Below are 23,430 nucleotides of genomic sequence, written 5' to 3'. Positions count from 1 at the left end.
AAGCACATCCATGTGTACAAAGTCATTATGTTTACTTCTCCCTTACATAATGCATGTATTACCGTTTGCGAAGCTGCCTAGGTTTGTTCCATTTAAATGCTCTTTGACAGTGTTGCCACTGTGTTTCTGGCAAGCACAGCTTTACGTAAGCATAAACCATATGGAAATTCCAAGATTAGAATAATTTGGATTCTATCCTCAGGACACACGGTGTTTATCAGTGTAAGATGATGGAATGTCCCTCTGTAGGTGAGATAGGTGTGGGTTTGGATTGCCATCCCATCTCTGTTAAGACTCAAGTCGCAGGATCTCGTCCACTGGCGATCTCCATCAGAGTAGCCAGGGGGCCACTCTCAGCTGGAATCTGCAGCTGTCCCTCTCCCCTGCCCTGGGGCGCCTGCCTTGAGGCAATGGGAGTACATACGTGTTCTATTGAACTGGATGTGAGTCCTAGCTCTGCCTCTTACTGCTGTGGGCTTTGGATTGTTCAGTTACCCAATTTTTGCGGCAGGAATATTCACTGGGAATCAATTTTTCATGTTCTCCATATCCTGTGCTTACCACTCCCTTGCTAAGAAGACTCTTGGTATTTTCTTGCCTCAGCGTTTTTTTTGCACAAGGAAAGCAGACATTTCCACGGAGCAGCTTTTCTTTCTTTTTTCTTTTTTTCAAGGTTTAAATAGACTTTATTGTTACAAGGAGGGCCCTACCAAGTAGGGCCTTATAAACCAATATATGTGGTCCCAGGATGTCACCATGGAGAAATGGAGAGGTCATGACTGCAGAAGAGGTCATTGTAATTGAAGGACATGATCCTGAGAAGACTGGTCAGGGATGCAGCGGACATGATCAGGAGAGGCCAGGGGTGGTCAGGTCACAGGGTGAGGGACAGGACAGCCCCCTTCACTCCCACTTCTTGTAGCTCTCCAGATGCGAGAGGACCCAGCCCGATGGCAGGAGGAAACACAGGAAGCAGGAGGTGAGCCCAACGGCAACATCCATGGTCCTGAGCTCCTCCCGCGGAGGCTTGGAATGGATCTGGGCACGCTGCACTGGGAGCCTCCGGGTGAGACCTGTCAGGCCCCTCAGCAGCTGCGCCGTAGACAAAGACATGACCGCATGGAGTGATGACAGTTGCCAGCTACTGCCCAAGGTCGGGAAGTCCAGAGCAGCTTTTCTTTTATAGAAGTTCAAATTCTGCTAGATTCTGCCAGGTGTCCTTAGGAGGAGAGGAGAAAGGGAGACTCTTTGAGGGCAATAGGAAGGAAGAGACAAATACCTCCCTGTCACTAAAAAAGGGGTGTTTGGGGGGAAAGCAGATCCAGAGAGATCTGTTTGCACTCAGTGCAGAGGCCGGAGGAGGAAGCCAGCGCTCAGGGAGGATGACTGTGCAGTGAGGTATATCTTGAAATACTGAATCCTAAGGGCTGGCACCCCAGCCTCTCAAAGATCCTCGACATCCTACATCACACAGAGCCATGGCATGTCCCAATCCAGAGGAAACTTTTCTGGTACAGAAAACAGGCATCTACCAGATTCTTGTGCACATCGAAGAGGGAGGAGAGGACAGGCCCTCTCCATGCTTTGGTACATGGGCCATGATCCAAAATCCTGTGAGGAAAGCCCCGGAACGGTTTAGATGCCATTTCCTGACATTGCAGTGGAATCGTGCTAGGAGCTGGTTTGAATTAAATTGAAAAAATAAAGTAAATGGGCATTTCTCACACATTTGGTATTGTGTGCATCCTTCTATGTGTGTCTGAGCCTCTATTTCTTCATCAGGTCCTGGAGATCAAAACACTTGTCTCACAGGTCATTGAGGGGATTAAGCAAGGTTAAAACGTGAGGCCCGGGAGAACGCTTCACGCATATTTACTAGGTGCTCACTTGCTGCTGATTCTCTGAAATAGTTTTTTTACTTTTTTCTCGCCAAGATGGGACGGCCAGTACAAATGGTAGAAGTTGGTACCAGGACTTCTGGAAGCCCTGGGGCTGGGGAAGGTCGAGAGGCAAGGTTTTTAATAGTAGTAATAATGATGGCTACCATTTATTAAGAACCTATTCCAGGTCAGACACCTCTGGACTATAAATCATGTCAGTGGTTTTTAAACTGTTCTGCAGAGTTGCAAGATTCCCTGGAAGGTTCAGGAGGTGCAGTGGAGAGCAAAAGGGATTCCAGTGAGTTCATATTCACAGTCACTTTCTCTACTTCAACTAGATCAGTTTTGCTTTTACCTGCTTAATATATTGATCCTCTACAAATGATTTTATCTGAAGGGTAGTACGTCTGTTAAACATGCTTGAGAACTTCCACAACGATGCTGGGTCCAGATGGCAGTAAAAACATGTTCTTTAGACTTCCTCTCCTGGTCTAAACCCTAAAACTAATCTAAAATATATATGTCAATATATATATATTATATATAAAGTATATACATCAATATATATAATATCTGAAGATGATGCTGACTTACAAGATGAATTACTCTAAATGAACCAAAAATTCTGGGGGAACTGCTGAAAGACAGAAAGTAGGATTGGGATGACACGGAAGGAGGGAACCACTGTCCAACCTTAATGAAGAGGACACCTATAAATCGTGAGAGAGGCTTCAATATTGCTCCAAGCTTGGGGAAAGTGGATATGGGGAGCAGGAGACAGTCCCAATCCAACATTTAGTGTGATCTGAGTAACATTACAGCCGAAGGAACAATCAAGTTCCTCCTTCCACCTGTGCAATGCAGCAAACAGAAAAGACAATTCCTGTGAAAAGGACCACTTGGGCATTACCAGCAGGGTAGTACCCAAGAGGCATGTGTATCCCAAAAGAAAACGGGAGTTCCCAGGCCCGGAGAAATTGCTAATGGTCTACCCAGTCTGGTAGCATGTCCTACCTCTCCCCAGGAACCGTAGGAAGCAGAAAACAAGAAACAGGTAAGTACGCAGACATGTAGGCAGGCTAACAGGCAATTGAAAATGCAAACATGACACAACCAAGAATCACCAAACATTTGAAGAAAATCAAAGAGGAGTTCCAAGAAGGAGAGAATAGAAGGAATGGAGGACAGGAAACACTACAGAAAAATAGAAGGATGAAATATCTCATTGTCAATGAAAGGCATGAAACTCCCAATGAAAGGGCCCATGAATGCTGCTTAGAATGAACAGAAACACAAAAAAAACTCAGATCACACCTAGCCACTTGAGGGTAACATTTTAGAAAGCTAAAGATAGATGATATTTTTTTCTTACTATCCCTAGATAAATTAACAGCTAATGTAAAGCATATTATTTGGGAGAGGAAGGAGAATTCTATCTTTCATTAGACTTTTGTAAAAATGACAGAAAAAGCCTGATATAGGAATAGGGTCCACAAATTTAATTACATAAGCCTAGTTCCTAGAGTCTGGCTCACAATACAGTTTATTGTCTTCTGGTGGCTTCTATATCAATTAATCGTGTGCCTGGCTGAGATTTCCAGGGCAGAACAGTGACTCCAGGCATTTCTCAGTTCACACCTGTTTTGGTGACTAATCCTATAAGATTAGATAATACTGAGGACAGAGAGCCCATCCTTCTCCTCTCTACTCAAGGATGGAGTTGCTGCTGTTTGCCTCCCCGCTGAGACTCTCTCTCCATTTCAGGCCTCTCCTGCACAACTTTAGCTCACCCCCATCCAACAGCCATGCTCAGTGGAGAACGGGAATCATCACCAGTCAGGTTATATATGGGTTCACATGATGGCAAGAGCAGCTAGGAGAGAGCTGGGCCATGAGCTAATGGGAAATAAGAGGGGCAGTCGTGATGGAGGAGCTGTGAAGACAAGACGGAAAGGAAGGCTGGTCAGAGGGGCTGCAGGATAACATGACCCGGGGCCGGGGAGTAGCAAGTCCTAGAAGTAAAGAGGATAAGCTGAATGAGTAGGAAATCAGATTTGGTGAGATCAAATAGGACAGATATGGGAAAATGCTCCCAATATAGTGTTAATTAAAAATAACATGGCCAAACCGCTTCACGACCCCCCCCCCGCCCCCTCCATGGATATAGCGTGGTCCTTGAATATACGTGTGTTTTCTTTAAATCTGTTATATACCTGCTGCTGGGAGGTGCGGAGCACAGAGTGGAGCACTGGAATGAATGCACACGGTTCCTACTCTCACAAGGTTCACAGTTTAGGACAATAGATAGCTTTGAAAGGACACAAACATTAAGAGTGATTATCACTGGTTGTAAGATTGGAGGTGAGTTTATTTTCTTTTTATAAAGTATAAGTAATATTTTCCATATATTCTACGTAGTTATTATATGCCTTTTATAATGAAAGCAATAAATCTTATAGACACCACAAATTCATAAAGCAAACTTTACTTATAAAACAAAATGCCAGGTTTTTTTTTTTTTTAAAGTCACTATCCTTTAAATATTTTATTTATTTATTTAATTGACAGAGAGAGAGAGAGAGAGACAGCGTGAGGGGGAACACAAGTAGGGGGGGTGGGAGAGGGAGAAGCAGGCCTCCGGCCGAGCAGAGAGCCTGATGCGGGGCTCGATCCCAGGACCCCAGGACCCCAGGATCATGACCTGAGCCGAAGGCAGCCGCCCAACCAACTGAGCCACCCAGGCGCCCCCAAAATGCCAGTTTTATTTATTCAGCTATGTTCAAGGTTTTACAACAGCAGCTAAGGGTATACACAGAGGATTAAGAATAAATCCTTGCTCACAAGGAAGATTAAATCATTGTTTATGGGGGTGTTTATGGCAGAGGGAGCTGAGGAAATGGTTAGCAGGCAGATAAGCAATTATGTTTCTTTGTCGAATAAAATAAAGGCTAACTGGAGGTATATGTATTTTATAAACCACAGTGTAGCTTGTTGTAGCAGACCGGTTTTCTATCCTCCAATTTGGAAAATGCTTCGATCTCTTGGATGAAGATTTACGAGATACTCTGGTCCATATCAGTGGCATATTGCCAAAGGATCTCTTAGGGTGATAAAATTTGAAGAATGCTTATTATTATCCATGCAAGGTCAACTTATTAACTTCAAAAAGACCTTGTCCTACATTTTCCTTTTAGGAGTAGGGGAATGGAATAGTAATAACCGCAATTACTCTGTTTAATGAACATTTACTCCATGCCAGGCATTTTATATTAATTATCTTATTGGGTCTTCACAACAAATCTCTAAGGTAGGAATTACAGGCCCACATTCTCTTATCCAAAATCCTGGGACCAGATGTGTTTTGGAAATGGAAATTTTTTGGAATTTAAAAAGAAATTTGGAATATGGTGCATATACTACTAACTTTGTAACATACCAAATGGTTATGGAACACAGTATTTCTACAGAGAAATGTATGAAAATTCGCACAAGTGGAATAAAGTCCATAAATAATGTTATAATTTATTTACATAAATAAATTTATTGGCAAATGAAATTTGTTGGTAAATAAAGTTATTGGTAAATGGAATAGCAGGATAAATATAGACCATAAGTACTTAAGCTTCTTATTTCTTTTGTTGCTTATGATAAATATTTTTTAGTAAAACTTTAAATTTATATTGATGAAAACTAACCTATAACACAGGCAAGAAATATTCATCACTTCTGGTTGTTTGAGAATCTTTTTTTTTAAGATTTTATTTATTTTTTTGACAGAGAGAGGGAACACAAGCAGGGGGAGTGGGAGAGGGAGAAGCAGGCTTCCTGCAGAGCAGGGAGCCCGATGTGGGACTCGATCCCAGGACCCCGGGATCATGACCTGAGCTGAAGGCAGACGCCTAACCGACTGAGCCACTCAGGCGCCCTGTTTGAGAATCTTAAAGAAGGGGTTAGTATTGTCTGTGAAACCAGGCTGGGGCTGGACATCTGAGGATGAGCCACAAATGGGATTCTCAAGCGACAAAGAGGCATTACCACAAGGGGCCTTTCTACAGACTTTCCCGTGTCACTGGTCTCCTTAGCGTAGGTTTTGGTCTAAGCAGTTTCTCTCTAATTGAATAAACTGCCATGATCTCTTGCTCACTGACAGATGCACATTGTTCAAGGCTAGCAATTAATCGGTCACACATTTTCACCATATGCTCTATGGAGATTTTTTTCGCCGTTGTAATCATTATCATTATTACTACTATCTTCATACTTATCTGTATTTAACACCATCTCAGCAATTTCCCCATCACTGAAAGGAGGCATGATGGGTGCATCATTATCAGTGTTCAGCATTTCTTCAGTGTCAGCTTCTTCCAACTTACTGGAACTTCCAAGTTGGAAATTCCAACTTCTTCCAACTTACTTTCGGCGGATAAACTTTTGGCAATAATGAGTTATTTATTTATTTATTTTTAAAAGATTTTATTTATTCATTTGACAGAGAGAGAGAGAGAGACAAGCAGGGGGAGCAGCAGAGGGAGAGGGAGAAGCAGGCTCCCCGCTGGGCAGGGAGCCCAATACGGGGCTCGATCCCAGGACTCTGGGATCATGTCCTGAGCTGAAGGCAGATGCTTAACTGACAAAGCCACCCAGGTGTCCCTGCACACACCTTTTAAATACCTTGGATATAGGTTTTTCCCAGTCACTGCTGATTTCATCTTGTGTGTGCCTGCAGCATTAGCACACCCAATAGTCAACCTTTGCTTGGCATCCTTGAAATCTGTTGGTGCCCTTTTTCAGCCATTGTTAAAGTTTTCTAGGAAAATAGCACCAGGACAGAGCTATTTCATCAGCATTGTCAATTTGTTCAGGGCTAAGGTTTTAATCAGATATTATCTTAGCAAATTCAACAATGGTTTTATAATCAGTAGGAGCTTTTTCACATATTTTAAGATACGTGATACCAATTAAGATACACTTCTTAAATTTCTGCAGCCAGCCTTCTGAATAATCACATTTTCAATCCTCAGTTCTTCATGGTATATTCTAGCTTGTTTCATGACCAACAAACCAGTCAGTGGCATATCTTTACTTCTTTGTTGTCGAATCCGTTCAATCAACACATGGTCAAGATCTTTGTTTTTGGCCTTATGCAATGTTTTTCTATTTTTCATCAGTTCTTGGTTATGACTGTCACTACACTATTTCAACAGCTCATCTTTCTGTCTCTTGAAGTCACAGATGGTGGTCGTTTCCACAGCATATTCTTCAGTAAGATGTCTCACAGACACGCTGCCATCAATCTTCTGTAATAACTCCACTTTCTGAGCTATGCATAAAGACTGATGCTTCCTTTTCTTCTTCTCACTATTACCCATAGGCATGTCTTTAACTCTTTTGGGCATTTTCACAGTAAAGTTAATCCCCAAGTCACAAAGTGTCAGCAAACAGCAGAGGGTGTGTATGACGAACAGGAGTGCTGAGACATAATTGAAGCTTCATGTTTGTCCACAGTGGGCTTTGCTGCCAAATTGTCCTGGTGCCAGACTTAACAAACATAGTTGCAGGTTTCAGAGAGTTTTTGCTTTATCCTGTTTTGGAATTGCGGAGTAGAGATTATGGACTTGTATTAAAAAATATCATATTTATGCTGAAAGACTGAGGCTCAATTAGTAACTTGCCCAAGGTAATGCAGCTATTATGTCTTTTCTGCCTCTATTCAGTCTCCTAAAATTTGGTCACTTTACTGAACAAAGACTTTTTTTTTTTTTAAAGATTTTTATTTATTTATTTGAGAGAGAGAGAGAATGAGAGAGAGCACATGAGAGGGGGGAGGGTCAGAGGGAGAAGCAGACCCCCCGCCAAGCAGGGAGCCTGATGCGGGACTCGATCCAGGGACTCCAGGATCATGACCCGAGCCGAAGGCAGTCGCTCAACCAACTGAGCCACCCAGGCGCCCCTGAACAAAGACTTTTTATTTTGGTATCATTGTCTGCCAAGATGATTTGAGTTGAAATATTTTTAGCAAAGGAACTTGATATTCTTGGCTGTTTGACTGGCATAATCAGTAGCTGACCCTCATGCTGGATAATGTGAAGATGTCTTGGCAAGAAGTGGTTAGACATGCTAAATTTAGTCATTGAATATAGATGTTTCTTTTTGTACCAAATTATCTGTTTGGTACTTATCTGCCTAGTTACTTATTGCTCCACAATGAGCAATCAGGAAAACTGAAAGAAAACTACTCATTTCTGATTATGTCCCAAACACTCCCACAAATTTCCCTTAAATATCCACTCATTTGAAAGGTTTTTGGTTTGTTTTTTTAACTGTTCCACAAATTATATATCCCAAGTGGGAATCAGAATTATTATTAATCAAGTTCAGAATTAAAACATATTTTAGATACTCTACTAATAAATTTCCTTCAACTTAGAATTCATGAGAATTTTGAATGACTTCTGTGCTTTGGGCCCTATTTCATGTGTTATTTTATGAGTTCTTTTTCGAGAGCTAGTTTTTCTTACTCATTCTCATCATCCCCATTATTTGTTTAGCTCTTCTTCATCAAACATCTAATACGAACTACTGGTTTTCCCTGCTATCTGAAAGTAGAGCGTTCCTATGAAAACTTTCCTAAGCCAAATGGCATAAAGCATAAATACAATTACCATTAATTCATATGGAAAATTTTTTGAGGGTGCCCAGACCCCAAAAATAACCTCTCCTAGCCTTTTCTGATACCTTAGGATACAGCTAACAAATGCACAAAATAAATCTAGATGAAGCACAAATGCTCATGGACAAGACAGTTCAAAGGTACGGCGGCTGGATCCTGAGGCGCGGAGTGTAGTTCCTGGAGAAGGAACTTGGCACCACTGTCGTAGCTGGGGCCCGTGCTGCCCCGGTAACGACTAGCTCTGAAACAAAGGCTGAATGCTGTTTTCGCTTTTTCTCAGGACAGCAAAAATCCTCTTTGGATTTCTTTTGTTTAGCAAAAACAGGTGCTAATATAGATCTTTTGTAAAAGGGAAGTGGCAAAATGTGAACTTTCGGGGGCGCCTGGGTGGCTCAGTGGGTTAAGCGTCAGCCTTCAGCTCAGGTCATGATCCCAGAGTCCTGAGATGGAGCCGCCCCCAGCCTCCGCATGGGGCTCCCTGCTCAGCGGGGAGTCCGAGTCTCCGTCTCCCTATGCCCCTCCCCCTGCTCGTGTGTACTCTCTCTCTCTTTCTCTCAAATAAATAAATACATAAAATCTTTAAAAAAAAATGTGAACTTTCAAAAAGTGTGTGTGTCGGGGGTAGGTAGGCGGGGAGTGCCTGTATTGTAGAAGACCCAAGACTGTTGATTCAGTCCCAAGTCCTTTCCCCTTTTCCCATTAGGTGCAAGAACAGTCCTTAGGGCTGAGGGGTTTATAAAATGAGTAAAGCACAGGTCCTGTGATCGCAGAAGAGTTTAAAATCTAGAAGTAAATATGAGATGTGTATAAAATCTAATGAGGATTCTCTCCCTTAGGACAGGAAGAGATCATATTTGTTAGGTGGGGCAAGAGGGCTCTCATATTACTTTTCAACACTGGTCTCTCCTGTTCGATTGTACTAATAACTACCATTTACTGGGTATCTTCTACGTGCCAGGCTGGCACACAGAAAAGCTGGTATTTAAGAAACATCAGATTCAGAAAGGTCTGTTGACCTTGCCTAGTGTCACAAACTTCTAACTCTAACGCCCTACCTATTTTTTCCTCTTACTTCAACATACTCTTTCCTTTTTCCTGAGCAAACATTCTGCATTCTCACCTCTCCCTTCACAACAGTCTAATCTACTTTACAGTGCGTTTCTCCAAGGAGTAAAGTCTCCTGGTTGCCCAACAAAAGAACAATTCAAATTGCTGGTTTTGGGGAAGTCTCCTTGAACAATTAAAGCACATAGAAACCTGCCTGATGCTTGTCTTTCTTATACATATTTCTATTAAGAGCCAGCTGTTGCTTTGGAACCAGAGTATTTTGGCCAGTGTTGGGATACTCTGAATTAAATTAGAATGAGCAGTGGGGTGACTGTCTCTGGCTTTTTTTGGACTACTATCAAAGAATGCGATGCTCTTGAGAGTGAGTTCTCTGATAGCAAAGAAAAGAGCTTACACACACACACACAAAAGCCTGGGGCGCCTGGGTGGCTCAGTCGTTGAGCGTCTGCCTTCGGCTCAGGTCGTGATCCCACGGTCCTGGAATCGAGCCCCGCATCGGGCTCCCTGCTCTACGGGAAGCCGGCTTCTCCCTCTCCCGCTCCCGCTGCTTGTGTCTCTCTCTGTCAAATAAATAAATAAAATCTTAAAAAAAAAAAAGCTTTTTTAAAATGTAAGCAATTCTTTTCAGCTATCTAAAAAATACTCATCTTGGCATTTGTCTTTAGCTGGAAAGAAAAGCACCTCCAAATAGCCTGAACGGTAGTGGTAGCGATGCTGATTATTTCTAAGTGTGTAACTGAAATGTTTTTTAGAAATGCCAACTTTTAAAAGAGACATTGGTTAACACTCACAGATAAAATTTTTACAAGATTTCTCACAGATTAGTTATATATCATCCAATAAAGTAGTAGTTAAACCTATTTTATCAAATCAGATCATGGGATATTTATTCTGATTATAGTCAATTCCCACTTCATTTACTCTTCTGAATTATTTAATTTGTATTATCTCCCAATAACAACATATGAATTTGCTAGCTGCTGGACCAATTAGTTATTAGCTATGTGACAGAGACTGGTTATATGCTCATCAACTGGTTTCCTCTTCCTGAGTGTGTAGGAAAACCACATTTCCCATTCTCCCCTGCAGTTAGATTGGGTTCCTTCCAAAGGAATATGAGCAGCAATAGTGTACATCACTTCCAGGTCTAGTTAGAAATCCTTTTGGCACCCTTATTCAAGTTCTCTCTTTCCCTTCTGCTAGGTCTGTGTAGGTCAATACTGCAGATCACCAACTGAAAGGAACCAAGCCAGTATTTTGAAAGCAATTGCCCAGGGTAGTCACTCTACTCACAAGGGGCTATATATGAAATGAATGAGAAACAGTGTGGAGTTGTTTTAATTACTCTAATTAGTATATAGCTTTATCTTTTATTAAACCATAAGAAAAGTTTGGTTGCGATGTCTAATGCAGTTAATGACTTTATCTCTGATTTTTAAAGCATGCTCTCAATTGTGTTAAAAAATTTAATATCAGAATTCAAATTATGCATATGTACATTTCTTAAAGAATATAATACCTACTCTCATAGGTCTTGCTTCATCAATAACTTCTAGTTTTAGCTGGATAATACATTGCATTACTGCAAATTAAGTAATAAAAAACGTATTACTTTGTTTTAATTAACTAATGTAAAATTAATTATATTAGATCTGTATCATTTTAATCTTTTTTAAAAAGATTTATTTATTTATTTTAGAGAGACAGAGAGAAAGAACGAGCATGAGCAGGGGGAGGGGCAAGGGAGAGAGAGAGAAAGAATCCTCAAGCAGACTCCCTGCTGAGCACGGAGCCGGACTTGGGGCTCAATCCCACAACTCTGAGATCATGACCTGAACTGAAATCAAGAGTCAGCCACTCAACCAACTGAGCCACCCAGGCGCTCCTGTATCATTTTAATCTTGACTGCTTTGGGAAATATATTGTACAACACAGATTCTATAACTTACTTCTCAGTGTTTTTGATATTATTCCTTAAAACAGACATTAACACATACACTTAAACTAAAAAATAAAATCAGACTTTTTCTGACAGAAAATAAGTCATATACTGTGTCTTACAAACTGATAAGTCTGACAGGGAGGGCTGGCTTTGTCATTTAGGTTATATGACATTTTTCCATACATTCAATAAATGAAACCTATAAGATTTTGACATAAATATATTTCAAACACACAATGAAAGAAATTTTATAAAAAATACTGCATTTGCACAGATACTGAAAACAATTTTCCAATTTTTACTGAGTATATTGGTTTAAATGAAGTGCCACTGGTAAAAGAGTAAAACGTATAATTAATAGTTACTTGCTAATTTTTGATAAAGCCTTTTTGGTATAGTTTAAGAGATCGAGACTCTGATGTCTGTGTAATAAAACTCTTTCTAGTTTATAGCTTTCAACAAAACTAAAAGAGGACCTAATTGAACTGTTAGGTGATAAGTCTTTAAAAATAATTTCAGATAATAAATCACTCTTGTTTTTGGCATCTAATTTGAAAGATGTTTAAAGAATTGTGTGGTGTTGCCATAAAGTCTTTCTATTCCTACACTATTTTTGTGTATAAGGCAAATTTATGCTTACATATATAAAAATGAAAAACAGCACTAGAAGTGATAATCTGTCCCATTTTAGATATAATATTCTTCCATGAGCACATGAACTAATGGAAAAATAAATCCCCATCAATCTCAGCAAGAGGTACATCTCTGAAAACTTCTACTTAAATGTTAGTAATTATCAAAAATATTTAATATATTTATAGTTTTAATTACTGGTATAATAATAATAATTGTCATGATAACTACAGAACTGTGCTTTTAACTTAGAGGGAATAAAAAAATAAAATCCATGTAAGGATTTTTGTTTGAGAGACATGATAAGGTGATTAATAAAAGCCTTTTTAACACAGACACTTCATTAGGGTAAAAAATTTATATTAGGGTAAAATTCTGGGGGAATTGGGATGAAAGTAGTTTGGGAAGTAAAAAGAAACAATGCCAATTTTCTGATTGTTAAAGAGGAGCTTGTTCATGTATTTTTTAAAAATGTGTGCCAGCCTCAAAATTGCTAATATGAGATCATACTATACTAATTATTTATAACTTGGTATTTTTTCTTGTGTATCTATTTTTTAGGAAATTGGTTATGTGCTGTGTATTCCTATTCCGACTTTGCCATTCACTAAGGATGAATGCTTGGGCATGTCACTTAATTTTTCAGAACCTTGTTTTATTCCCCCTTAGAAAATGAAAAAGTGGAACCAGATCATTTGTTGGGTCCGTTATATGTCCCTAATATTCTATATCTCTGTGACCAAAGACTCAAAAATATTCCTTTAGATAACTGAAAACAATACATTTCTTTTCTTTTTCCTTCTTTCTCATTTTCCTTCTTCCCTTCTTCCCTCCCTCTCCTTCCTTCCTCCCAATCACTAAGGCCCTGTTGGCATACAGCAAAGACTGTATTTTTTGAGGGATTTATTGAAATTGGTCTCATTATTTATCAATTAATCACAGTAGTTCAATGGCTTTCTTTAACCAAAAATGGCCATACTATTCATGACATCATTATTTTCCCTAGTAATTGAAATCTGAAAAGCGTAATATTTTCTACAATAAAAAGATCATCTTGGCATGATCCTACTTCCTCCTTCTCAGGAAGCTAGAATCTTAAAATAGGTCATCAGAAATAAAACTCTTTGGAATGGATAAATGTAGCAGGAAGTCTATAATTGTTGTTGGATATGTATGTGAGGTCCACCAGCACTGCCCTGTGCTATTTTCAAAACAGTGCGAGATATGATCTATAAATAGTGCCATTTTGGTTTTAAGTAGTTCCATTTTGGTAATGGATTGTTGTGGTTTTTCTCATTTGCTATGTTGTGAGCAGTGACAAAAGGTCTTGAAATGTTAGTGCTGAGCTTCTCTTTCTTGCCCCACACTTCCATGTGGTTAGATCTTTCTGTGTCGACTGGTGGAGAACTAAGATTGTTAGATTAAGGATACAAAGAGAAAGAAACCGTTAATATCCAATCGACTGACTTCCAAAAAAGGGCGGAGCGGAAGAGAGAGCCCATGTGAAAAGATGGTTGCTGGCCAGTGACTGCAGACCACCCCCAACATTTGAATGAGTGTGCCACTCTGTAGAGGAGCCGTAAGTGCTGTTGTCATCACTGGTGAGGCCCGTATAGCACCTGCACTTGACTTCTTGCACTATCCAGGTGAGGGATGTCCACCTGTGCCCTAAAACTTTGCTAGGCTCCCACTTGACCTGCTCTCTGTGGATTTCACCCGTGTCAACAGGACACACATTTCAAAACAGTATGAGTTTCTTCACCACCAGAGGACCCTGAAGACGGACTAGAAGCAGAAGCCCCAGCTTTGGCACTTGGAAGGGTCTAGACAGTGGGAAACCCATTCCTGGTTAAATGTGTATATATTTTTATTAGGAAATACTAGGGTGTTAAGGCTAATGAGATGGCATATAAGAAAGTACACAGCATTAATTCATTTATACATCCAAATAATAAACTTCTTTGAATACCTAATGAAAACTTACAATAGCTCATATTTTGAACGAGGCCCTGTGCCTGGGTACTAGGGACACAAGAAAAAAAAATTAAAAATAAATGCTATACTATCATAGTCTTCAAGGACATTATAGAATGTTAGAGGTCCATAGAATGCCTGCAAGACTTCATTCACTGAACAAATATTTATTGAGCATCTACTATTTACCAGGCACTGTTGTGGATACTAAGGATATAGTGGTAAACAAGATGGATGAGATCCCAGTCTTGTAAGCTTACATTGTGGTGGGGAAGATATAGCATAAACAAATAAATAAGGTGATTTCAGTTGTTGTAAGTGCTATTAGAAGGTAAAATAGGCCAATGTGACAGAAAGTAACTGGTTGGGGGGTGAAGGGAGCAAGTTCAGGTAGGGTGGGCAAGATAGCCTCATTGGGAAAGGTGTTTGAATGAACACTGAATAATAAGGAGTTAGTAATGCCAAGACATTTGGAAAGAACAGATGGAACAGAAAGCACAGGAGCTTTCAGACAAGTACTAGTCTAGTGTGTTCTAGAAAGGTAGCCAGTGGTACAATCTCTGCAGGCTCATGAGTGGGGAGCCTCATTCACTAAGGAGGTGATGGGGTCTTTACGGCTTGACATACAGTAAGTGCTTAATAAAAGAATGATATCTTTCCTCTGATGCAATCCTTTAAAAAATGTTTACTACAAATTTAAGAAGAGCTTATAATACCCTCCCCTATTGCACACCTCCAGTCCTGCTCCCCAGAGGCAACCACTCTTACAATTTGTTTTTAGTTCTTTTGGCAATTACCATACATATCTTTGAATAGCATGCTCCTAATCTTATTTCTTCCCATATCAATTATGGATATCATCTATTTACTTCCTACAATGACAAGCATTTAGCCAGAGTCTTATGGTTATTTTTTCTTCCTCTATTGGTTATCTCTGCACCTATTCATAATAAACTATGTCCTGATCCTTCATCTCTTGGCTGCCACATTGTAAGATTGAGATGTTATAGACCCAGTTCTCCCCATTGCTTCTCTTCCTCCACTTTTCCCTCCACGTCTCTACAACCTCCTATGGCTCAGAGAATATAATTCCCACTCTCTTTAGCATGTCATACAGGGCCCTTTAGGATCTAGGCCCAGCCTACTTTTTTCATTTCCTGTTGTCATCCACATTAGTGACACTCACAGTCACAATGAACTACATACTCACAGTAGTGCATAGTTTTGGAAACTTTGGCATGTTCTTGTCTTTGTTCTCATTGCCTCATATGTTTTCATTGCCTGAAACTGCCTCCCTCGGCAGTTCCCCGCAAATCCCATTCATTCATTTTAGCCCATGTGGCATTTTAAGAAATCTTCCCTGGTAGATGACGTTTATGAAATTGAAAAATATTTATCGAGTGTGTGTTTCATGCAAGGCACTGTTTCAGGTGTCAGGGCTCTAGTGGCCAAGACACATACTCAGGAGCTTGCATTCTAGGGCCTATGAAGTAGATCCAATAAAAACAACCCCCATTATGAAATCTACTATGTGTCAGGACTGCACTAAATGACTCACATGCACTATTTAAATCTTCACAACTTCAAGAGACTTGAAGAAGTGAAATATTCTTCCTGAGGTCACTTCCTATAAGTGAGCATATATTCAAACTCAAGTCTGTCTGACTTCAGAGCTCTTTTTTTTTTTTTTTTTTTAAGATTTCATTTATTTATTTGACAGAGAGAGACACAACGAGAGAGGGAACACAAGCAGGGGGAGTGGGAGAGGGAGAAGCAGGCTTCCCGCGGAGCGGGGAGCCCGATGCAGGACTTGATCCCAGGACCCTGGGATCATGACCTGAGCCGAAGGCAGCCGCTTAACGACTGAGCCACCCAGGTGCCCCTCTTTTTTTTTTTTTTTTTAAGAATTTTATTCATCCATTTGAGAGAGAGAGAGCACAAGCAGGGGGAGTGGCAGGCAGAGGGAGGGGAAGAAGCAGACTCCCCACTGAGCACGGAGCCCGATGTGGGGTTTGATCCCAGGACCCTTGGATCATGACCTGAGCCTAAGGCAGCCGTTTAACTGACTGAGCCACCCAGGCGCCTGAGAGCTCTTACTCTTAAACTATACTCACACTGCCCCTATTGTTCTTTGTATACTACTATCACAATGCTAGTCATACTGTTTTGAAATTGTACATGGGGTTCCCCACATAAACCACAGGGCATATAAAATTATTTGTGTTGATTATTTTCTCAATGTTCTCAGATGGTACAGAAGTAGTACCACTCTAGATGCACAGGAGAGAAATTAATGCATTACACATATTGGGTACCTTAAGAAATTATTCTTGAAATCTCAGACTGAGAAGGGCTTACTTTAGACTGAAGGCTTCTTTTTTTTTTTTTTTTAAGATTTTATTTATTTGCAAGAGAGAGAATGAGAGACAGAGAGCATGAGAGGGAGGAGGGTCAGAGGGAGAAGCAGACTCCCTGCTGAGCAGGGAGCCCGATGCGGGACTCGATCCCGGGACTCCAGGATCATGACCTGAGCCAAAGGCAGTCGCCCAACCAACTGAGCCACCCAGGCACCCCTAGACTGAAGGCTTCTTAAGGGTAGAAACATTTGATACATATTGGATACTTGACAAATTTTTGTTGAATCTGCCATTCAAATTTTGTAATCAATATATACTCAGTTTAAGGGCTGAAAAACTATGTCAGTCCCAGTTTTGGTGGTGGCTTTGCACAGAAGGGAGGCACTCGGTCTTCTTTTAGTAGAATTACAGGGTTGTTGGGTCTAAACTTTGAGAGGCCACAGAATGCAGTGGTTAACTGTACACCCTCTGGAGCCAGACTACCCAGATTCCAATTCTAATTCCATTGTTTACTATTTACACACATTTAAGAGGTGACTATTAAATATGTGTTAGGCACTTTTATAGGTACTTTACAAATATTACCTGAATTAAACTTCTTAACACTTCCATGTTAACCTCTATGGTAACTTTACTACTCTTTACTAGCTCCTTGCCTCAGTTTTCTCTCCTGTTCTTTCCTTGTGGTTATTTTTTCTTCCTCTATTGGTTATCTCTGCACTTATTCATAATAAACTTCTATATCCTGATCCTTCATCTCTTGGGAATAATAACAACAACAAAACACCTCACAGGGTTACCATTAAGATTAAGTGAGTGTAAAGTGCTTAGAACAGTCTCTGGCACATGGAAAGTTAGCTGTGGCTGGTAGCTATTACCAGCAGAGGCTGTGACGAGGGAAGGAAATCAGCTTGATGTAATTTAACAATTTCTTCATCTTATGCTAATGCTCACTTCAAGGGGACAGATGGGATTATTTGGAATGGGGACGAAATTTGAAGCATCTCTGTCAAGTTGGCTCTGTTTCTAAGGGAAAACCCAGTGGCTGGTGCCGAAATGGAAAATATAGGAAAAAAATACCTCTGAAACCTGTCCACTTTTCTGTGTCTGCTCTGCCATCCCCTGAGTCCACATTATCATCTCTTGCTGGGATTGCTGCAGTAGTCTCCTAACTGGTTCAGCAATTCTTCCTTGGCTGCCTCTTTTCTCTGCTCCAGATTAACCTTTTCAAAACACAGAGGCAAATTAGATTGTATTGTGCTCATGCTTAAAATAGTCCACTGGTTTCCCACTGTTCTTAGAATAAGGACCCAAATCAGTGCTTAGCTGACTGAGTTTTGTAGGATCCAGTCTTGGCCCATCCCTCCAAACTTGCTTCCGGCCATCCCTCCCCATGGTCTTCACCCCAGCCATATCCGCCTTCATTCGTTGTTCAACAAATATTTATTTGATCAACATGGATTTATACAGTCATTGAGGACACATCAGTGACCAGGAGAAACACAGTTCTTGTACTCAAAGAACTTATATTTGAGGAGGTGGGGGAATAATAAAGACAACAAAAACCGGATGAATATAATAACTGCTGATTGTAATAAGTATGAAAGTGTAATTGAGCTTGCAAATAAAAAAAAGGGTCCATTGTGATAAGGTGGCCGGGAAGTATTCTCTTAGAAGGTACTATTATAGAGAGATCTAAAGGAGGAAGAGCAGTGAGCCACATGATGAATAGGGAGGAGGGAACAACCTATGGAAAGGTCCATATATGCGAGGAAGAACCTGGTGTGGTTGAGGTAACCAGGGCAGACTGCCTCATTGCACAAAGGGACGAGGGAAGTGAGGTTGGGTAGTAGGTGATCCTGCAGGGCCTAGTGGCCCATGGTAAAGAATTGGAAAATGCTTTCCTTTTCTTTTTACTTTAGAAAATCTCAAAGTTATTTTTAAAAATTAGAAGTGTGGCACAATGTACATCGCTATACCTTTCACCTAGATCCAGCAGTTATTAACTTTTTGCCACTTTGCTTTTTTGGTCCCATTTTCCTTGTCCTATTTTTTTGTTCCCTCTCACTTGTTTTGTTTTGTTTCATTTTTTCCCCCAAAGCTTTTGAAGTTAAGTGGCTGAATAGTGAAGCAAGTATTGTCCCAAAACAATCTTCTACATAGTCACAAATTATCACACGCCAAAAAATTTAATATTGATTCAGTATCATCTAATATATAGTCCATATTTAAATTTCTCCAACTGTCCACAAAATGTTTTTCTGTAGTTACTTCTTAAAAAAAACAACTATGAACCAAACAAGATTTATGAATTTCATTTGTAATGTTTGTCTCCTGACTAATGCAATCATCCACCTTGTTTTTTTCTTTTTCCCTGACACTTTTTGAAGAACCTAGGTCTGTTGTCTTGTAAAGTGTTCTATATTCTTTTTGTTTTGTTTTGTTTTCTCATAAGTAGATTTAGGTTAAACATTTCTGGCACAGATACCATCAAGTGATAAATTGCTCCATTGTTGGTGATGCTAAGTTTCCTCATTTAGTTAAGGTATGTCTAACAAATAAATCTCTATGTTGATAATTATGAACTAGTCTCTAGGACACTCTTTGAGATAGTGTTAATGTCCTGTTCCCCAACAACCTTTCAGCCAATGATTTTAGCGTCTTTCATCCACTGTTTCGGCATGTATTGATAAGGTTTACGCATATCAATTTATTAAAAGATTTTATGTATTTGTCAGAGGGAGAGAGAGAAAGAGAGAGCACAAGCAGGGAGAGCAGCAGGCAGAGGGAGAAGCAAGCAGGGAGCCCGATGCGGGGCTCGATCCCAGGACCCTGGGATCACGACCTGAGCCGAAGCAGATGCTTAACGACTGAGCCACCCAGGTGCCCCAAAATGGGGATTTTCTATTTATTGTTTTATTTGTATTCATTAACTAGCATTCTTATGTATAGAAGAACTTTTTGTTTTTATTTCATCTCTCCCTCTTTCTTTCATGGAGAGAACTTAAAAAAAATTAAATCTGTTTTGGTCTCTCACCATCATTATTATTCTTTTCAATGCTCAGATTGTTCCAAGTGTGGTCAACAGAAGCTCCGTTAATCCAGGTCCAATATCTTTGAAATGACCCTATTAATCTCTAAGGACTTCTTTGCTTTCTGAGAAGAATGTTCCAGGCTCATTTTGCAATTTCCTTGCTCCAGATGTGAATCAGCCTTCTCTCCAAGGAGCACTGATTCCTTTTAGTGATGAATGGTGTTTAGAAACCACGTGGGTGGCTTGTTGCTAGGTGTGCTTATTCTCACTGGGGTGTCAGGGTTTCTATGCCTCTAGGCCCTGTCAATGGACCAACTGAGATAAAAAAAAAAAATCATAACTTTATTTTACTACCACCAATTCAAATCCAACTCTATGGGATTCTTCCTTAGCCTCTATCATTCCATATTTGTTATCTTTCTTCTCCCATAGTGAGAACTTCAGTTCTAAGCAACATGAATATATTTACTCATTTGCATTTTCCTATAACGCATGCATAGTAGTTTCAAAATTGCTATACCAATATCCCTTTCAACATCAAACCTACTAAGTGAAGTTACTGATTCTTTGCACTGTTTTGCTCTTACACTCTATCCCACAACTCCTAACTCCAGTTCATGGAGTATACTGTGCTCAATTAATTGACTCTATGGTTATGCTGGCAATTTGATATTCAAGTATGTTCATTTCTTTATTTGTATGAAATTTTAGGGCTTGCTTTTATTTCTATGGCTTTAGATTTAATGTTTTGAAAATGCAAAACTATATTTAAAAAAACATTATTCAGAGAAGCCACACTGCCATCATTAGTCCTTGCAAAACATTTCCATCCCCATAGGTAACCATTTTCAGCTAATTTTCTGATTTAGTTTTTGAACTTACCTCTTAAAAAGCAGGTCAAACGTATGTGTATCTGTGTGGTATTTATATATATATATATATGTAGACTTTCATTTCTTCTTTCTTACACAAAAGTTAGTGTATTTTGTAAGTTCTTTTGCATCTGTTTTCTTCCCTTAAAAATATAAATATGATTTTCTTCTGAAATCACCGAAGGGCTTTAAGCCAGGGAGTGACTTGATCATTTACATTTTGAGATTAGTTTGGTTACTCTACAAAGAATGTTGGGGAGGAGAGCAGGATCTTAAGCAGGGAGACAAGTTGGGAGGCTATGGTGGTCAATGAAAAGGGAAACAGGTGTTTATTTTACTTATAAGACAAAAGCACAATAGATACATTTGTTTATGAACTGAGTGAGGCTGCTGAGGGAAAAGGAGGATCCAAGGATGATTCTTTTATTTGTCTTGAGTAAACTGGGCAGAGACATGGTGGTGTCATTCACTGAGACGGAGATTAGGGAGGAGAGAATTTGGGGTTTGAAGTGAAAAATCAACATCCCATATTGAATATATTAAGTTACTGATATCTGTTATACATCCAAGTAGAGATGTTAAGTGGGTACTCAGATATTTGCATCTGGTTGGTGTTCAGAGGAGAGGTCTGGAGAGGACAAGGAATTTGGAAGTCTCAAGTAAGTATAAAGATACTTAAATCCATGGGAGTTGATGAGGTTGCCAAGAGGAAGACTATAGAGGAGAGAAAAAGGTGGGCTCAGGACCAAGCTCTGAGGATGCCCATAATTTAGAGCTTAGGCAGAAGAGATAGAAAAGAGATTAAGACAGGTGGTTAGTAAGGTCAGGAGTAAACAAGGACAAAGTGACTTTTTACTGACCCAGAAGCCAAATGAGTGTGGCAAGGCTCAAGCATTTAACTGTGTGGCTGCTTCTGGGAGCGAAATAAAAATAAGAGAATACATTGGATTTTTATTTTTTTATTTTTTGCTTCCTCTGTGTCTGGTATTATTTGTCTTATGCCTGGAATGCTTACTCCTCTCTCTCTTTAAAACCTGGTTAATTTCCTAATGAGCCCTGGAGATCCAGATCAAACATTATTTGCTCAGATTCCCTGTGACATAGTCTTACAGCTCTTAGAATATTTTCCTTCAAACCACTCAGTACAGTTGTAATTTCTCAATTATTTGTATTTTTTAACTTGATTATCTCTCCCATTAGAATGTAAGCTCCTTGAGGGTTGGTGTCTATTTTGCTTACTCTCCTCCACTGTTTCCCTAAATTGCAGCCTAGTGTTTGACACATAGCAGGTTTTCAATAAGTATTTGTCAAATAATGAATAAACATAGCACCTGGAGGGTTCAAGAGGTGGGAATCAGTAACAGCTAGTAAAAGAAATAAAGGCAGGGGTGCCTGGGTGACTTAGTTGCATAAGCATCTGCTTCAGCTCTGGTCATGATCTCAGGGTCATGGGTTGGGCTCCCTGCTCATCAGGGAGTCTGCTTCTCTTCCTCTGCCCTCCCCGCTGCTTGTGCTCTATCTCTCTCTTTCAAATAAATAAATAAATAAATGAATAAATAACATCTTAAAATAAAAGCAATAAAGGCATTATGAGGTATGACAAGAAACACAGATTTAGGGATAGACATGACTGAAGGAGCGATGGAGACTTTGACACAGAGCCCACTAAAGACTTGAGTTTCAGCCTGGACAGGAAAACATAGTTTTTATTTTATCTTTCCTCCTGTCTTCCCCTTTACAATGACTTTCTCTGTTCATTTTAACTCCTGGCCCTGCATCCTCTCCTCTACTCCAAACTCGCTCACTTCAAATGATGATTTTGTGGGGAAAGAAAGTGAACTGAATGAGGAGACAGTGGGAAGTTAGCCAGAGAAAGGGTAAACTGAAGGACATATATAGAATGATAAGGTAGGGAAGACCCTAAGCTCATCAAAGTAGGTTTTCTAAAACTGTAGCTAACCAAGTAAAATAGTAAAAAATAAGACCACATGTAAGAGGGTGGGTCTATGAAATTATCCTGCTGAATTTGATTCCCAGCTCCTCCCTTAATAGCCACATGCTTTTTAGCAAATTACTTAACCATATGAACTCAGTTTCCTCCGAATCTATAAAATGCGGATAATAATAGTACCTACCTCAAAGGGCTGTTCTCAGGATTAGTAAGACGATCCACTTTATATGCTTAATACCATGACTGGCACAAGGTAAAATTTCAATTAACCTTTTCAGTTATTTTTCTTTAAAATCAAGCACAGCAGGGAGAGTCGGCCTAAGTAATAAATGCTTGTCATGAATATTATAGCACCACACTCGAAAGAAGAGGATCACTTTAAAAGAAGCAGATAAGGCTTGTGCTGGCACTTAACGTTTTGAGCAAAGACCTTGCCTACGCATGGAATTTAGACTGTCACAGCACAGCGCCTGGCAGCGGTAGGTGCTTTATATTTTCAGAATGGCAAAAAAGAAAAAAAAAAAAAGAAGACGACGAAGAAGAAAAAAGAAAATGCCTATAAATGTCTATTCTGGGAGAAACTTATTTCGTCCATGAGGACCGCTGGGGATGACAGGTGGGGTCAGGCAGCGAAAGAAGTGGCCCTCCGGGTGCGGGCAGCCCTAATTCTAAGCGACTCTCGGGAGGCGAAGTCGCTCCCTCCTGCAGGGGCACGCCGGGGCAGAGGCTAGCTCGCCATTCCTCTGCCCGTCCCTGGGGGAGTCACGGGGCTAAGTGCGGTGGCAGCGGCCTCACCTCCAGGCCTTCGCTCGTCTCCAGGATAGTATCCGAGATAGGCGTCCGTGCCATCAGAGGTGCTACCGGCCGCAGCCACCAGGCAGCGCCCCAGTCCGCGCTGCACACCTGACTCCGCGAGGACTCCCAACCCTCCCCTCGCCGGCCGCCCACCAGCCCCTCCGCCCAGTGACTGCCGGCGTTCTGAGATCCGCCCCAGATTTGAAAGCTTCTTCCGGGAGCAGGTGGGAAGCCCACCGCTCGAGCCTCTGCGC

General features: G+C 40.4%; 1 pseudogene across 3 annotated transcripts; it reads right to left on the bottom strand.

The window, feature by feature from the left end:
• Positions 1-588: 588 nt before the first annotated feature.
• Positions 589-23,362, bottom strand: LOC102734058 (cytochrome c oxidase subunit 8A, mitochondrial pseudogene; annotated as a pseudogene). 3 transcript variants are annotated; one of them, XR_014146257.1, is made up of 3 exons: positions 22,566-23,271; positions 17,605-17,747; positions 589-1,219 (listed from the first exon to the last, which is right to left on the bottom strand). The product of XR_014146257.1 is annotated as a cytochrome c oxidase subunit 8A, mitochondrial pseudogene, transcript variant X1 (transcript). The 3 variants fall into 3 exon arrangements; XR_014146258.1 differs by lacking the exon at positions 589-1,219 and adding an exon at positions 5,435-7,462 and having other exon boundaries at positions 22,566-23,354; XR_014146259.1 differs by lacking the exon at positions 589-1,219 and adding an exon at positions 7,472-10,178 and having other exon boundaries at positions 22,566-23,362.
• Between the last annotated feature and the right edge of the window lie 68 nt (positions 23,363-23,430).

The sequence above is a fragment of the Leptonychotes weddellii genome, chromosome 6, assembly GCF_054177405.1.
Source record: "Leptonychotes weddellii isolate Sample4059 chromosome 6, ASM5417740v2, whole genome shotgun sequence".
NCBI lineage: Eukaryota > Metazoa > Chordata > Mammalia > Carnivora > Phocidae > Leptonychotes > Leptonychotes weddellii.
This window is presented reverse-complemented; position numbering and strand designations above follow the sequence as displayed.